The sequence below is a fragment of the Calliopsis andreniformis genome, unplaced genomic scaffold (assembly GCF_051401765.1).
Source record: "Calliopsis andreniformis isolate RMS-2024a unplaced genomic scaffold, iyCalAndr_principal scaffold0031, whole genome shotgun sequence".
Taxonomy (NCBI): domain Eukaryota; kingdom Metazoa; phylum Arthropoda; class Insecta; order Hymenoptera; family Andrenidae; genus Calliopsis; species Calliopsis andreniformis.
Window position 1 is genome coordinate 6,085,855 of NW_027480440.1, and position 14,831 is coordinate 6,100,685.

A 14,831-nucleotide genomic window follows, 5' to 3' on the forward strand; every position below is an offset into this window, starting at 1 on the left:
CCTCAATCCTCAATCCTCAATCCTCACTCCTCAATCCTCAGTCCTCAAACATCAATCCTGAATCCTCAATCCCTAATCCTCAATCCTCAATCCTCAATCCTCAATCTTCAATCCTCAATACTCAATCTTCAACCCTCAATCCTCAATCCTCAATCCTCAATCCTCAATCGTCAATCCTCAATCCTCAATCCCCAATCCTCAATCTTCAATCCTCAATACTCAATCTACAATCCTCAATCCTCAATCCTCAATCCTCAATCCTCAATCCTCAATCCTCCATCTTCAATCCTCAATACTCAATCTGCAACACTCAATCTTCAATCCTCAATCCTCAATCCTCATTCTTCAATCCTCAACACCCAATCCTCAATCTTCAATCCTCAATCCTCAATCCTCAATTCTCAATCCTCAATCCTCAATCCTCCGACCTCAAACATCAATACTCAACCCTCAGTCCTCGTCCGCAATCCACAACCCTCAATCCTCACTCCTCAATCTTCAATCATCAATATTCAATCTTCAATCCTCAATACCCAATCCTCTATCCTCAATCCTCAATCCTGAATGCTCAATCCTCAATACCCAATCCTCAATCTTCAATCCTCAGCACTCAATCCTCAATCTTCAATCCTCAATAATCAATCCTCAATCCTCAATCCTCAATCCTCAATCCTCAATCCTCAATCCTCAATCCTCAATCGTCAATCTTCAGCCCTCAGTCCTAAACAATCAGTTGTCAATCCTCAATCCTCAACACAACATCATCAATTCACAGCTTTCAATACTCAATACTCAATCTGCAATCTTCAAATCTCTATCCACAAACATCAATTCTCATCACTCAGCCCTCAACACTCCGTCCCCAATCCTCAATCTACAATCCTCAATCCTCAATCCTCAATCATCAATCCTCAATTTTCAATCCTCAATACTCAATCTTCAATCCTCAATCCTCGATCCTCAATCCTCAATCCTCAATCCTCAATCCTCAACCCTCAATCCTCAGTCCTGAAACCTCAATCCCGAATCCTCAATTCTGAATCCGCAAACTTCAGTCATCAGTCATCAACAATCAATCGTCAATCCTCAATCCTCAATAGAATATCCTCAATTCACAGTTTTCAATACTCAATCCCCATTCTTCAATCTTCAAATCTCAATCCACAAACATCAATTCTCATCACTCAGACCTCAACAGTCGGTCCTCAATCGTCAATCCTCAATCCTCAATCCTCAATCATCAATCTTCAATCACCAATATTCAACCTTCAATCCTCAATCCTCAATCCTCAATCCTCAATCCTCAATCCTCAATCCTCAAACCTCAATACCCAATCCTCAATCCTCAATCCTCAATCCTCAATCCTCAATCCTCAATCCTCAATCCTCAATCCTCAATCCTCAGTACTCAAACCTCAATCCTGAATCCTCAATCCTGAGTCCTCAATCTTCAGCACTCAGTCCTCAACAATCAGTTGTCAATACTCAATCCTCAATAGAATATCATCAATTCACAGTTTTCAATACTCAATACTCAATCTGCAACCTTCAAATCTCAATCCACAAACATCAATTCTCTTCACTCAACCCTCAACACTCAGTCCTCAATCTTCAATCCTCAATCCTAAATCGTCAATCTTCAATACTCAGTACTCAATCCTCAATCCTCAATCCTCAATCCTCAATCTTCAATCCTCAATACTCAATCTTCAATCCTCAATGCTCAATTCTTAATACTCAATACTCGATCCTCAATCGTCAATCCTCAATCCCCAATCCTCAACCCTCAAACCTCAGACATCATCCTCAATCCTCAATCCTCAATCCTCAATCCTCAATCTTCAATCCTCAGTCCCCAATCCTCTATTTTCAATCCTCAATCCTTAACCCTCAATCCTCAATCCTCAATCCTCAGTCCTCACTCCTCAAACCTCAACCCTCAACACTCACACCTCATCCTCACTCCTCAACCCTCAATCCTCAATCCTCAACCCTCAATCCTCAATCCTCAATCCTGAATCCTCAATAACCAATCCTCAATCCTCAATCCTCAATCCTCAATCCTCAATCCTCAATCCTCACTCCTCAATCCTCAGTCCTCAAACATCAATCCTGAATCCTCCATCCTGAATCCTCAATCTTCAACCCTCAGTCCTCAACAATCAGTTGTCAATCCTCAATCCTCAATAGAATATCACCAATTCACAGTTTTCAATACTCAATACTCAATCTGCAATCTTCAAATCTCTCTCCACAAACATCAATTCTCGTCATTCAATACTCAGCACTTAGTCCCCAACCCACAATATTCAATACTCAATCCTCAATCCTCAATCCTCAATCCTCAATACCTTCAATCCTCAATGCTCAATCTTCAATCCTCAATCCTCAATACTCAATCCTCAATTCTCAAACCTCAATCGTCATTCTTCAATCCTCAATCCTCAACCCTCAATCCTCAGTCCTGAAACCTCAATCCCGAATCCTCAATCCTGAATCCGCAAACTTCAGTCATCAGTCCTCAACAATCAATCGTCAATCCTCAATCCTCAATAGAATATCCTCAATTCACAGTTTTCAATACTCAATCCCCATTCTTCAATCTTCAAATCTCAATCCACAAACATCAATTCTCATCACTCAGACCTCAACAGTCAGTCCTCAATCGTCAATCCTCAATCCTCAATCCTCAATCCTCAATCTTCAATCACCAATATTCAACCTTCAATCCGCAATCCTCAATCCTCAATCCTCAATCCTCAATCCTCAATCCTCAAACCTCAATACCAAATCCTCAATCCTCAATCCTCAATCCTCAATCCTCAATCCTCAATCCTCAATCCTCAATCCTCAATCCTCAGTACTCAAACCTCAATCCTGAATCCTCAATCCTGAGTCCTCAATCTTCAGCCCTCAGTCCTCAACAATCAGTTGTCAATACTCAATCCTCAATAGAATATCATCAATTCACAGTTTTCAATACTCAATACTCAATCTGCAACCTTCAAATCTCAATCCACAAACATCAATTCTCTTCACTCAACCCTCAACACTCAGTCCTCAATCTTCAATCCTCAATCCTAAATCGTCAATCTTCAATACTCAGTACTCAATCCTCAATCCTCAATCCTCAATCCTCAATCTTCAATCCTCAATACTCAATCTTCAATCCTCAATGCTCAATTCTTAATACTCAATACTCGATCCTCAATCGTCAATCCTCAATCCCCAATCCTCAACCCTCAAACCTCAGACATCATCCTCAATCCTCAATCCTCAATCCTCAATCCTCAATCTTCAATCCTCAGTCCCCAATCCTCTATCTTCAATCCTCAATCCTTAACCCTCAATCCTCAATCCTCAATCCTCAGTCCTCACTCCTCAAACCTCAACCCTCAACACTCAGACCTCATCCTCACTCCTCAACCCTCAATCCTCAATCCTCAACCCTCAATACTCAATCCTCAATCCTGAATCCTCAATAACCAATCCTCAATCCTCAATCCTCAATCCTCAATCCTCAATCCTCAATCCTCACTCCTCAATCCTCAGTCCTCAAACATCAATCCTGAATCCTCAATCCTGAATCCTCAATCTTCAACCCTCAGTCCTCAACAATCAGTTGTCAATCCTCAATCCTCAATAGAATATCACCAATTCACAGTTTTCAATACTCAATACTCAATCTGCAATCTTCAAATCTGTCTCCACAAACATCAATTCTCGTCATTCAATACTCAGCACTCAGTCCCCAACCCACAATATTCAATACTCAATCCTCAATCCTCAATCCTCAATCCTCAATACTCAATCTTCAATCCTCAATCCTCAATCCTCAATCCTCAATCCTCAATGCTCAATCCTCAATCTTCTATCCTCAATTCTCAATCCTCAATCCTCTGTCCTGAGTCCTCAAACCTCAATCCTCAACCCTCAGCCCTCATCCTCAATCCTCAATCCTCGATCCTCAATCCTCAATCCTCAATCTTCAATCCTCAATACTCAATCTTTAATCCTCAATCCTCAGTCCTCAAACATCAATTCTGAGTACTCAGTCCTGAATCCTCAACCTTCAGCCCTCAGTCCTCAACAATCAGTTGCCAATCCTCAGTCCTCAATAGAATATCCTCAATTCAGAGCTTTCAATACTCAATACTCAATCTGCATTCTTCAAACCTCTATCCACAAACATCAATTCTCGTCACTCAACCCTCAACACTCAGTCCTCAATCTTCAATCCTCAATCCTAAATCCTCAATCCTCAATCCTCAATCCTCAATCCTCAATCCTCAGTCTTCAATCCTCAATACTTAATCTTCAACCCTCAATCTTCAATCCTCAATCCTCAATCCTCAATCCTCAATCCTCAATCCTGAATGTTCAATCCTCAATACCCAATCCTCAATCTTCAATCCTCAATACTCAATCCTCAATCCTCAATCCTCAATCTTCTATCCTCAATACTCAATCTTCAACCCTCAATCTTCAATCCTCAATCCTCTATCCTCATTCTTCAATCCTCAACACTCAATCCTCAATCTTCAATCCTCAATACTCAATCCTCAATTCTCAATCCTCAATCCTCAATCCTCAGACCTCAAACATCAATACTCAACCCTCAGTCCTCGTCCGCAATCCACAACCCTCAATCCTCAATCCTCAATCTTCAGTCATCAATATTCAATCCTCAATACTCAATCTTCAATCCTCAAACCTCAATCCTCAATCCTCAATCCTCAATCCTCAATCCTCAATCGTCAATATCCAATCCTGAATACTCAATCTTCAATCCTCAATCCTCAATCCCCAATCCTCAATCCTCAATCGTCATTCCTCAATTCCCAATCCTCAATCTATAATCCTCAATCCTCAATCTTCAATCCTTAATCCTCTATCCTCAATCCCCAATCCTCAATCTTCAATCCTCAATACTCAATCTTCAATCCACAATCCTCAATCCTCAATCCTCAATCCTCAATCCTCAATCCTCAATCCTCAGTCTTCAATCCTCAATACTCAATCCTCAACCCTCAATCTTCAATCCTCAATCCTCAATCCTCATTCTTCCATCCTCAACACCCAATCCACAGTCTTCAATCCTCAATCCTCAATCCTCAATTCTCAATCCTCAATCCTCAATCCTCAGACCTCAAACATCAATACTCAACCCTCAGTCCTCGACCGCAATCCACAACCCTCAATACTCAATCCTCAATCTTCAATCATCAATATTCAATCTTCAAACCTCAATCCTCAATCCTCTATCCTCAATCCTCAATCCTGAATGTTCAATCCTCAATACCCAATCCTCAATATTCAATCCTCAAACCTCAATCCTCAATCGTCAATCCTCAATTCCCAATACTCAATCTTCAACCCTCAATCTTCAATCCTCAATCCTCTCTCCTCATTCTTCAATCCTCAACACCCAATCCTCAATCTGCAATCCTCAATCCTCAATCCTCAATTCTCAATCCTCAATCCTCAATTCTCAATCCTCAAACATCAATACTCAACCCTCAGTCCTCGTACGCAATCCACAATCCTCAATCCTCAATCCTCAATCTTCAATCATCAATAATCAATATTCAATCCTCAATCCTTAATACTCTGTCCTCAATCCTCAATCCTGAATGTTCAATCCTCAATACCCAATCCTCAATCTTCAATCGTCAATACTCAATCCTCAATCCTCAATCCTCAATCCTCAGCCCTCAAACCTCAATCCTGAATCCTCGATCCTGAATCCTCAATCTTCAGCCCTCAGTCCTCAACAATCAATTGTCAGTCCTCAATCCTCAATAGAATATACCCAATTCACAGTTTTCAATACTCAATCCCCAACCTTCAATCTTCAAATCTCAATCCACAAACATCAACTCTCATCACTCAACGCTCAACACTCAGTCCCCAATCCTCAATCTTCAATCCTCAATCCTCAATCCTCAATCCTCAATCCTCAATCTTCAATCCTCAATACTCAATCTTCAATCCTCAATCCTCAATCCTCAATCGTCAATCTCCAATCCTGAATACTCAATCTTCAATCCTCAATCCTCAATCCTCAATCCTCAATCCTCATTCTTCAATCCTCTATCCTCAATCCTCAATCCTCAATCCTCAAACCTCAATACCAAATCCTCAATCCTCAATCCTCAATCCTCAATCCTCAATCCTCAATCCTCAATCCTCAATCCTCAGTCCTCAATCCTCAGTACTCAAACCTCAATCCTGAATCCTCAATCCTGAGTCCTCAATCTTCAGCCCTCAGTCCTCAACAATCAGTTGTCAATACTCAATCCTCAATAGAATATCATCAATTCACAGTTTTCAATACTCAATACTCAATCTGCAACCTTCAAATCTCAATCCACAAACATCAATTCTCTTCACTCAACCCTCAACACTCAGTCCTCAATCTTCAATCCTCAATCCTAAATCGTCAATCTTCAATACTCAGTACTCAATCCTCAATCCTCAATCCTCAATCCTCAGTCTTCAATCCTCAATACTCAATCTTCAATCCTCAATGCTCAATTCTTAATACTCAATACTCGATCCTCAATCGTCAATCCTCAATCCCCAATCCTCAACCCTCAAACCTCAGACATCATCCTCAATCCTCAATCCTCAATCCTCAATCCTCAATCTTCAATCCTCAGTCCCCAATCCTCAATCTTCAATCCTCAATCCTTAACCCTCAATCCTCAATCCTCAATCCTCAGTCCTCACTCCTCAAACCTCAACCCTCAACACTCAGACCTCATCCTCACTCCTCAACCCTCAATCCTCAATCCTCAACCCTCAATACTCAATCCTCAATCCTGAATCCTCAATAACCAATCCTCAATCCTCAATCCTCAATCCTCAATCCTCAATCCTCAATCCTCACTCCTCAATCCTCAGTCCTCAAACATCAATCCTGAATCCTCAATCTTCAACCCTCAGTCCTCAACAATCAGTTGTCAATCCTCAATCCTCAATAGAATATCACCAATTCACAGTTTTCAATACTCAATACTCAATCTGCAATCTTCAAATCTGTCTCCACAAACATCAATTCTCGTCATTCAATACTCAGCACTCAGTCCCCAACCCACAATATTCAATACTCAATCCTCAATCCTCAATCCTCAATCCTCAATACTCAATCTTCAATCCTCAATCCTCAATCCTCAATCCTCAATCCTCAATGCTCAATCCTCAATCTTCTATCCTCAATTCTCAATCCTCAATCCTCAGTCCTGAGTCCTCAAACCTCAATCCTCAACCCTCAGCCCTCATCCTCAATCCTCAATCCTCGATCCTCAATCCTCAATCCTCAATCTTCAATCCTCAATACTCAATCTTTAATCCTCAATCCTCAGTCCTCAAACATCAATTCTGAGTACTCAGTCCTGAATCCTCAACCTTCAGCCCTCAGTCCTCAACAATCAGTTGCCAATCCTCAGTCCTCAATAGAATATCCTCAATTCAGAGCTTTCAATACTCAATATTCAATCTGCATTCTTCAAACCTCTATCCACAAACATCAATTCTCGTCACTCAACCCTCAACACTCGGTCCTCAATGTTCAGTCCTCAATCCTCAATTCTCAATCTTCAATCCTCAATTCTGAATCTTCAATCCCAATTCCTCAATCCTCAATCCTCAATCCTCAATCCTCAATCTTCAATCCGCAGTCCCCAATCCTCAATCTTCAATCCTCAATCCTCAATCCTCAATCTTGAATCCTCAATACTCATTCTTCAATCCTCAATCCTCAATTCTCAATCCTCGACACTCAAACCTCAATCGTCAATCCTCAACCTCAATCCTCAATCTTCAATCCTCTATCCTCAATCCTCAATCCTTAATCCTCAATCCTCAATCCCCAACCCTCAATCTTCAATCCTCAATACTCAATCTTCAATCCTCAATCCTTAGTCCTCAATCCTCAATCTTCAATCCTGAATCCTCAATCCTCAATCCTCAATCCTCAATCTTCAATCCTCAATACTCAATCTTCAATCCTCAATCCTCAATCCTCAATCCTCAATCCTCAATGCTCAATCCTCAATCTTCTATCCTCAATACTCAATCTTCAACCCTCCATCTTCAATCCTCAATCCTCTATCCTCATTCTTCAATCCTCAACACTCAATCCTCAATCTTCAATCCTCAATACTCAATCCTCAATTCTCAATCCTCAATCCTCAATCCTCAGACCTCAAACATCAATACTCAACCCTCAGTCCTCGTCCGCAATCCACAACACTCAATCCTCAATCCTCAATCTTCAGTCATCAATATTCAATCCTCAATACTCAATCTTCAATCCTCAAACCTCAATCCTCAATCCTCAATCCTCAATCCTCAATCCTCAATCGTCATTCCTCAATTCCCAATCCTCAATCTATAATCCTCAATCCTCAATCTTCAATCCTTAATCCTCTATCCTCAATCCCCAATCCTCAATCTTCAATCCTCAATACTCAATCTTCAATCCTCAATCCTCAATCCTCAATCCTCAATCCTCAATCCTCAATCCTCAATCCTCAGTCTTCAATCCTCTCTCCTCATTCTTCAATCCTCAACACCTAATCCTCAATCTTCAATCCTCAATCCTCAATCCTCAGTTCTCAATCCTCAATCCTCAATTCTCAATCCTCAAACATCAATACTCAACCCTCAGTCCTCGTACGCAATCCACAATCCTCAATCCTCAATCCTCAATCTTCAATCATCAATATTCAATATTCAATCCTCAATCCTTAATACACTGTCCTCAATCCTCAATCCTGAATGTTCAATCCTCAATACCCAATCCTCAATCTTCAATCCTCAATACTCAATCCTCAATCCTCAATCCTCAATCCTCAGCCCTCAAACCTCAATCCTGAATCCTCGATCCTGAATCCTCAATCTTCAGCCCTCAGTCCTCAACAATCAATTGTCAGTCCTCAATCCTCAATAGAATATACCCAATTCACAGTTTTCAATACTCAATCCCCAACCTTCAATCTTCAAATCTCAATCCACAAACATCAACTCTCATCACTCAACGCTCAACACTCAGTCCCCAATCCTCAATCTTCAATCCTCAATCCTCAATCCTCAATCCTCAATCCTCAATCTTCAATCCTCAATACTCAATCTTCAATCCTCAATCCTCAATCCTCAATCGTCAATCTCCAATCCTGAATACTCAATCTTCAATCCTCAATCCTCAATCCTCAATCCTCAATCCTCATTCTTCAATCCTCTATCCTCAATCCTCAATCCTCAATCCTCAATCTTCAATCCTCAATACTCAATCTTCAATCCTCAATCCTCAATCCTCAGTCCACAATCCTCAATTCTCAATCCTCAGCCCTCAATCCTCAGACCTCAAACATCAACACTCAGCCCTCAGTCCTCGTCCGCAATCCGCAACCCACAATCCTCAATCCTCAATCTTCAATCATCAATATTCAATCTTCAATCCTCAATCCTCAATCCTCTACCCTCAATACTCAATCCTGAATGTTCAATCCTCAATACCCAATCCTCAACCTTCAATCCTCAATCCTCAATCCTCAATCCTCAATCCTCAATCCTCAGTCCTGAAACCTCAATACCGAATCCTCAATCCTGAATCCTAAATCTTCAGCTCTCAGTCCTCAAGAATCAATTGTCAATCGTCAATCCTCAATAGAATATTCTCAATTCACAGTTTTCAATACTCAATCCCCATTCTTCAATCTTCAAATCTTAATCCACAAACATCAATTCTCATCACTCAACCCTCAACACTCAGTCCTCAATCTTCAATCCTCAATCCTAAATCCTCAATCCTCAATCCTCAATCCTCAATCCTCAATCCTCAGTCTTCAATCCTCAATACTTAATCTTCAACCCTCAATCTTCAATCCTCAATCCTCAATCCTCATTCTTCCATCCTCAACACCCAAACCTCAGTCTTCAATCCTCAATCCTCAATCCTCAATTCTCAATCCTCAATCCTCAATCCTCAGACCTCAAACATCAATACTCAACCCTCAGTCCTCGACCTCAATCCACAACACTCAATACTCAATCGTCAATCTTCAATCATCAATATTCAATCTTCAAACCTCAATCCTCAATCCTCTATCCTCAATCCTCAATCCTGAATGTTCAATCCTCAATACCCAATCCTCAATATTCAATCCTCAATCCTCAATCCTCAATCGTCAATCCTCAATTCCCAATCCTCAATCTTCAACCCACAATCCTCAATCCTCAATCCTCAATCCTCAATCTTCAATCCTCAATACTCAATCTTCAACCCTCAATCTTCAATCCTCAATCCTCTCTCCTCATTCTTCGATCCTCAACACCCAATCCTCAATCTTCAATCCTCAATCCTCAATCCTCAATTCTCAATCCTCAATCCTCAATTCTCAATCCTCAAAAATCAATACTCAACCCTCAGTCCTCGTACGCAATCCACAATCCTCAATCCTCAATCCTCAATCTTCAATCATCAATATTCAATATTCAATACTCAATCCTCAATACTCTGTCCTCAATCCTCAATCCTGAATGTTCAATCCTCAATCCTCAATCCTCAATCCTCAGCCCTCAAACCTCAATCCTGAATCCTCGATCCTGAATCCTCAATCTTCAGCCCTCAGTCCTCAACAATCAATTGTCAGTCCTCAATCCTCAATAGAATATACCCAATTCACAGTTTTCAATACTCAATCCCCAACCTTCAATCTTCAAATCTCAATCCACAAGCATCAACTCTCATCACTCAACGCTCAACACTCAGTGCCCAATCCTCAATCTTCAATCCTCAATCCTCAATCCTCAATCCTCAATCCTCAACCTTCAATCCTCAATACTCAATCTTCAATCCTCAATCCTCAATCCTCAATCGTCAATCTCCAATCCTGAATACTCAATCTTCAATCCTCAATCCTCAATCCTCAATCCTCAATCCTCATTCTTCAATCCTCTATCCTCAATCCTCAATCCTCAATCCTCAATCTTCAATCCTCAATACTCAATCTTCAATCCTCAATCCTCAATCCTCAGTCCACAATCCTCAATTCTCAATCCTCAGCCCTCAATCCTCAGACCTCAAACATCAACACTCAGCCCTCAGTCCTCGTCCGCAATCCGCAACCCTCAATCCTCAATCCTCAATCTTCAATCATCAATATTCAATCTTCAATCCTCAATCCTCAATCCTCTACCCTCAATACTCAATCCTGAATGTTCAATCCTCAATACCCAATCCTCAACCTTCAATCCTCAATCCTCAATCCTCAATCCTCAATCCTCAATCCTCAGTCCTGAAACCTCAACACCGAATCCTCAATCCTGAATCCTAAATCTTCAGCTCTCAGTCCTCAAGAATCAATTGTCAATCGTCAATCCTCAATAGAATATTCTCAATTCACAGTTTTCAATACTCAATCCCCATTCTTCAATCTTCAAATCTTAATCCACAAACATCAATTCTCATCACTCAACCCTCAACACTCAGTCCTCAATCTTCAATCCTCAATCCTAAATCCTCAATCCTCAATCCTCAATCCTCAATCCTCAATCCTCAGTCTTCAATCCTCAATACTTAATCTTCAACCCTCAATCTTCAATCCTCAATCCTCAATCCTCATTCTTCCATCCTCAACACCCAATCCTCAGTCTTCAATCCTCAATCCTCAATCCTCAATTCTCAATCCTCAATCCTCAATCCTCAGACCTCAAACATCAATACTCAACCCTCAGTCCTCGACCGCAATCCACAACACTCAATACTCAATCCTCAATCTTCAATCATCAATATTCAATCTTCAAACCTCAGTCCTCAATCCTCTATCCTCAATCCTCAATCCTGAATGTTCAATCCTCAATACCCAATCCTCAATATTCAATCCTCAATCCTCAATCCTCAATCGTCAATCCTCAATTCCCAATCCTCAATCTTCGACCCACAATCCTCAATCCCCAATCCTCAATCCTCAATCCTCAATCCTCAATACTCAATCTTCAACCCTCAATCTTCAATCCTCAATCCTCTCTCCTCATTCTTCGATCCTCAACACCCAATCCTCAATCTTCAATCCTCAATCCTCAATCCTCAATTCTCAATCCTCAATCCTCAATTCTCAATCCTCAAAAATCAATACTCAACCCTCAGTCCTCGTACGCAATCCACAATCCTCAATCCTCAATCCTCAATCTTCAATCATCAATATTCAATATTCAATACTCAATCCTCAATACTCTGTCCTCAATCCTCAATCCTGAATGTTCAATCCTCAATACCCAATCCTCAATCTTCAATCCTCAATACTCAATCCTCAATCCTCAATCCTCAATCTTCTATCCTCAATACTCAATCTTCAACCCTCAATCTTCAATCCTCAATCCTCTATCCTCATTCTTCAATCCTCAACACTCAATCCACAATCTTCAATCCTCAATACTCAATCCTCAATTATCAATCCTCAATCCTCAATCCTCAGACCTCAAACATCAATACTCAACCCTCAGTCCTCGTCCGCAATCCACAACCCTCAATCCTCAATCCTCAATCTTCAGTCATCAATATTCAATCCTCAATACTCAATCTTCAATCCTCAAACCTCAATCCTCAATCCTCAATCCTCAATCCTCAATCCTCAATCGTCAATATCCAATCCTGAATACTCAATCTTCAATCCTCAATCCTCAATCCCCAATCCTCAATCCTCAATCGTCATTCCTCAATTCCCAATCCTCAATCTATAATCCTCAATCCTCAATCTTCAATCCTTCATCCTCTATCCTCAATCCCCAATCCTCAATCTTCAATCCTCAATACTCAATCTTCAATCCTCAATCCTCAATCCTCAATCCTCAATCCTCAATACTCAATCCTCAATCCTCAGTCTTCAATCCTCAATACTCAATCCTCAACCCTCAATCTTCAATCCTCAATCCTCAATCCTCATTCTTCCATCCTCAACACCCAATCCACAGTCTTCAATCCTCAATCCTCAATCCTCAATTCTCAATCCTCAATCCTCAATCCTCAGACCTCAAACATCAATACTCAACCCTCAGTCCTCGACCGCAATCCACAACCCTCAATACTCAATCCTCAATCTTCAATCATTAATATTCAATCTTCAAACCTCAATCCTCAATCCTCTATCCTCAATCCTCAATCCTGAATGTTCAATCCTCAATACCCAATCCTCAATATTCAATCCTCAAACCTCAATCCTCAATCGTCAATCCTCAATTCCCAATCCTCAATCTTCAACCCACAATCCTCAATCCTCAATCCTCAATCCTCAATCTTCAATCCTCAATACTCAATCTTCAACCCTCAATCTTCAATCCTCAATCCTCTCTCCTCATTCTTCAATCCTCAACACCCAATCCTCAATCTTCAATCCTCAATCCTCAATCCTCAATTCTCAATCCTCAATCCTCAATTCTCAATCCTCAAACATCAATACTCAACCCTCAGTCCTCGTACGCAATCCACAATCCTCAATCCTCAATCCTCAATCTTCAATCATCAATAATCAATATTCAATCCTCAATCCTTAATACTCTGTCCTCAATCCTCAATCCTGAATGTTCAATCCTCAATACCCAATCCTCAATCTTCAATCCTCAATACTCAATCCTCAATCCTCAATCCTCAATCCTCAGCCCTCAAACCTCAATCCTGAATCCTCGATCCTGAATCCTCAATCTTCAGCCCTCAGTCCTCAACAATCAATTGTCAGTCCTCAATCCTCAATAGAATATACCCAATTCACAGTTTTCAATACTCAATCCCCAACCTTCAATCTTCAAATCTCAATCCACAAACATCAACTCTCATCACTCAACGCTCAACACTCAGTCCCCAATCCTCAATCTTCAATGCTCAATCCTCAATCCTCAATCCTCAATCCTCAATCTTCAATCCTCAATACTCAATCTTCAATCCTCAATCCTCAATCCTCAATCGTCAATCTCCAATCCTGAATACTCAATCTTCAATCCTCAATCCTCAATCCTCAATCCTCAATCCTCATTCTTCAATCCTCTATCCTCAATCCTCAATCCTCAATCCTCAATCTTCAATCCTCAATACTCAATCTTCAATCCTCAATCCTCAATCCTCAGTCCACAATCCTCAATTCTCAATCCTCAACCCTCAATCCTCAGACCTCAAACATCAACACTCAGCCCTCAGTCCTCGTCCGCAATCCGCAACCCTCAATCCTCAATCCTCAATCTTCAATCATCAATATTCAATCTTCAATCCTCAATCCTCAATCCTCTACCCTCAATACTCAATCCTGAATGTTCAATCCTCTATACCCAATCCTCAACCTTCAATCCTCAATCCTCAATCCTCAATCCTCAATCCTCAGTCCTGAAACCTCAATACCGAATCCTCAATCCTGAATCCTAAATCTTCAGCTCTCAGTCCTCAAGAATCAATTGTCAATCGTCAATCCTCAATAGAATATTCTCAATTCACAGTTTTCAATACTCAATCCCCATTCTTCAATCTTCAAATCTTAATCCACAAACATCAATTCTCATCACTCAACCCTCAACACTCAGTCCTCAATCTTCAATCCTCAATCCTAAATCCTCAATCCTCAATCGTCAATCCTCAATCCTCAATCCTCAGTCTTCAATCCTCAATACTTAATCTTCAACCCTCAATCTTCAATCCTCAATCCTCAATCCTCATTCTTCCATCCTCAACACCCAATCCTCAGTCTTCAATCCTCAATCCTCAATCCTCAATTCTCAATCCTCAATCCTCAATCCTCAGACCTCAAACATCAATACTCAACCCTCAGTCCTCGACCGCAATC